The following is a 4,383-nucleotide window of genomic DNA, read 5'->3' as shown; positions in this document are numbered from 1 at the left end:
TTTTTTTTAACCCTGAGTGATTACAGTCTTGTGGATAAGCTGGACAAGTATCCAATCACTAGATAATGTGAGTTTTGCTCTAATGAGATTATACACTAAACAAAGAAGGTATTAGCTCTGTCTGGAGGAATTGAGGAAGACCTCAAATAGGAGATGATAGTTGAGCTATTATATTAAAAAGCTATTTTTAAAGGATGTGAAATAGGAATACGAAATAAAAGCCTTCATCTTTCTTGATGTCTGTATAGGTAAATTTGGGACTAGCCCTGAACCTGAGGCAGGACACTCCACCAACATTTTGTAGCCTGCACTTGGGAATCTATATCCACTGAATACCATTCTAGAGCCATATACCAGGTTTTAGGGATATGACTCGGCCTAATGTACAGGTTTTTTTGGGAAATCCCAGGCTAACAACTAGAGCTGCTACAACCCACAGTGTGATAGACATGAAGGGACTAAACAGTAGAGCCTGCACACTCCCGACCTCCTGCTGCCAGGCCACGATGAATGGCATAACCTGGGGAATGTCGCAGGGCTGCAGAGCAGGTGGCTCCATTCTCAGCGGGACTCTTCTAGGTTTGTACGTGTCCCTCCCCCCATCACAGCTTGGGGGGATGCAGATAACGCCCAGGGACTGTGCACTGGGAGAATAAACGAGTGGGGGCTCAGGCTGAGGGCACTCTCTGATGGCCTTCCCGCACGAACGTAGTAGGGCAGGTGGGAATCCTGGAGGTGGGTAAGGGGTCCAGGGAGTATCAGAACAGAGACTTTACTAGGCTGGTTAAACACAATCACCAGTTCCTTCAGCGAGAAAGACTGGAAGTTATTTAGCCATTGTAGTATGTCGTCTATAGATTGGTATATGTCTTAACTGATTGTGGTTTAAATTTCTCACTTTGTAAACTTTATAAAACTATCTAAACATGTAAAATCATTACCAAGTCTCTTGGGAACCATGAAAGTGAAGTACAGTCCTCCTTCTGTGTCTGAGAGGGATGGGTTCCAGGACCCCTAGAAGATGCCAAAATCCACGGATGTTCAAGTCCTTTATGCAAAATGGTGTAGTATTTGCAATATAACCTGCACACATCCTCCTGTATACTTTAAATCATCTCTAGATTACTTATAATACCTAATGAAATAGAAATGCTATGTAAATAGAATGCAAATGCTATGTAAATAGCTGCTGGAGTATGGTAAATTCAAGTTGTGCTTTTTGGAACTTTCTGAAAAATTTTTTCCTGAATATTTTCCATCTGCTGTTAGTTAAATCGATAGACGCGGCCCCTGTGGATATGGAGGAGAGCAGCTGTACACAGAAGCTTAAGCTTCTTTAGGTCTGTGGTCAATCTGCCTCTGGCTCATGCTTTATTATGATTAACTGTGAAGTCCCTGAGATCATCACCCACACCGCTTAGCACAGCTCTTAGCACATGTTTGTCTCTTATTAAAATTTGTGGAAGGCAAAATAAAATAAAGGGGAGAGAGAAAGAAAGAGGAAGAGAGAAGGGGGAGAGGGGGAGAAGAGCAAGGGAGCAGGGAAAAGGGAAGAAAAAAGGAAGGAAGATAGCAAAGAAAAAGGAAGGGAGGAAAGGAGGAAGGAAAGAGAGAGGGAGGCAAAAGGGAAAAAATGTGCAAGTTCATTGAACCAATTAAAGACAAGTCCTGGACCAGATTCCAGGTAATCTAGTCAGTTCCTTGAGAAATCAAATAAAACTAAGCATATATTTTGTAGACCTATACTTTAATCCATGATTATAAAAGTAGTAGAAATATTCTGTATCATATAAATGTTCATTATAGCATGATGTAGAAAAATAATAGTTATGAGAGAAAAATAGTGTTTTATTCTTTAAAAATACCTTATACAAAGAAGATTTCTACAGATTGGTAGGGTCTTAACGAAGATTTATTTTTAGAAGTTTTGATGTCTAATATTTCCTTGTTTAGTGATCAAATATAAACTATATTAAGGGTCAGGAATGATTATTTTGGAGTCTCTGAATCCCAAGGGGCCTGTGGCTCGAACTCAAGTGGTCTGTCAACTTAGACAGGAAAAAACAACAATTTTTTCCAATAATTTCTAGCTGTAGTTTAGCATGTCCTTCAAGTATGAACGTAGGCAGCAAACAATAACATTAGCCTGTGACACATTTTCAAATCACATCACATGTTGTCAATATCTCAAATATGTTGACTCTATTCACTAATTTGAGATCCTAGTAGTTATTAGACTGGCCACTAGATGTTGTTCCTTAATGTGTTAACGAAGAAGCATACATGTTAGTCTATTTCACATTTGTCATTTTAAATCTTTTGGTAACTATATGTCAATATAGTTTCTAATTCTAGTGTTTTATTCCATACACTTAAAAACATTATTACAAAAGGGGTACATAGGTTGCCAAAGAGTCCCATGTGCACAAAAAGGATTAAGAAACCCTGCCTTTTGCAAGGACAAAATGTCTCCTTCATTGCAGTATTTTTTTCTGGTTAGTATTCTAGAGATGAGAATGGAAAATAATGGTGATTACAGGCGTAGTACACAAGGTGGCAGCACATCACAGTTTAATTTCCCCAAATCAAATCCCCTCATTCTCGGCGGTATCTGGATGCTTCAGTGTAAACAAGGAGATGACTAGGATGTAATACATTTTCAAAAAATAGCCTTTGATACTTTCAGCCTTCTAATGTATATTGGTATGCTCTTTTTGTGTGTGTGGTATATTGCACACATTAAAAAAAAGTTTCTCAGTTTGAGAAACAGAATAAGAAATGATGTTAAATTATTTTCAGGATTTTCTCTAAATGTTTCCTAAAAACAAAACGAAAAACCCCAGCAAAATTCAAAGAACCAAAAAAGACACTACTCTTATGAAGAAAGACTTTTTTCTTAGTATAGGCACCATGGTTTCATTTACACTAATATGTTCTATGTGCCCAACGGGTAATTGGTGAATTACATAAAACTTTTTCCACCGGCATACACCATTTGTAATCACATAGCCTCTCTGGTTTAAACTTATGAGTTTTTTTTAAGTGAAAACAAAAGGAGCAGGGAGGTAGATGTGGTAAAATGCTCTTGGGTGGAATACGTTGAAAATTGGCTGTGATGCCTCATTTCTCCCATGATACCTCCAGTGTTTCCTTTTGCTTTCCTTTTTTCAGGACTGGGCATGGAGCTCACGTGGGCAGCTCAGGGAATAACGTGCCTGGAAGAGCCTTCTGGAAGGATGTGAGAGTCATGAGAACGAGACCTGGAAAGCTGAGTTGCCCCGGCCGGATAGAGCCCAGGAAAATGAGGACCCAGCCAGTCTGCTCCCAGACAGACAAGAGAGGCCAGCTGAGGCCAGGAGAATCACACAGCCTGAGTCTCTGAGCTGCACCTGATTCTAGCTGTATGAGCAATAAACGCTTATTCTTTTTAGCCACTGAGTTTTAGGGTAGTGTTTTAGGCAGCATTGTTTGTAGAATAGGTAAGTGTTACAAACTATATTACTAACTAAACATGAGCGCATGCCCAACCCAGGTGATACGTTTTAACAAATGTAGAAACTATGAAATACCTAGCATTCTATTGCATCAGCTATTTGGGCCTGTGTGATGTTTCCTGAGAGCCTCTAGCCATTTAGTAAATCTAGTTTTGACTTTAGGTACAGGAACTGGGGGTGAAAGCAGAAATTGAGTATGGGCATGGGGAGGAACTGTTACATATGAATGTTTGTGTCCCCCGCAAAATTCGTATGTTGAAACCCTACCCCCCAGTGGGTCTGTATTTGGAGATAAGGGCTCTAAGGAACCAGTTAAGGTTAAATAAAATCATAAGGGTGGTGCTCTCATAGAATTGTCTTCGTAAGAAGGAATATCAGAGATCAATCTCCTTCTCTCAAGCCCTGTGTGCACACAAAGAAGAGTCATGTGAGAACGCAAGGCCAGCTGCTTACAAAACATGCCTCGGAACGAAACCTACCTTGCTGGTACCACGATCTTAGACTTCCCAGCCTCCCAAACCGTGAGAAATAAACGTCTGTCGTTTAAGCCGCCCGGTCTGCGGTATTTTGTTATGGCAGCTCCGTTGACTAACAGAAAGTGGGAAGACAAAATAGAGGGAAAGTCATGATGACTCGTAATTATGGTTTCCCAGCATTCTGACGACTTAACAAATATAATTTTATTTAGTCTCCCACCACAGCCCACTGGGGGGGATACTATTGCTAGCATCCTCATTTTATTCACAGATCAGAAAACTAAGACAAAGAAAGGCTAAGTAACATGACCAAGTTCTCATGGTTAGTAAGTGGCCGAGTTGGAATTGGAATCAAGACGTCTGTCTCTAGAAGCTGTGTTCTTAATTGGTACTTTATACTGGCAAATGAAGGA

The 4,383-nt window shown here is 40.1% G+C and overlaps 1 long non-coding RNA gene across 1 annotated transcript; it reads left to right on the top strand.

The window, feature by feature from the left end:
- Nucleotides 1-873: 873 nt before the first annotated feature.
- Nucleotides 874-4,044, top strand: LOC137224043 (uncharacterized). The gene is made up of 2 exons (XR_010943193.1): nt 874-3,479; nt 3,895-4,044. It is a non-coding gene; the product is annotated as an uncharacterized lncRNA (long non-coding RNA).
- Nucleotides 4,045-4,383: the final 339 nt, after the last annotated feature.

The sequence above is a fragment of the Pseudorca crassidens genome, chromosome 4, assembly GCF_039906515.1.
Source record: "Pseudorca crassidens isolate mPseCra1 chromosome 4, mPseCra1.hap1, whole genome shotgun sequence".
Taxonomy (NCBI): domain Eukaryota; kingdom Metazoa; phylum Chordata; class Mammalia; order Artiodactyla; family Delphinidae; genus Pseudorca; species Pseudorca crassidens.
This window is presented reverse-complemented; position numbering and strand designations above follow the sequence as displayed.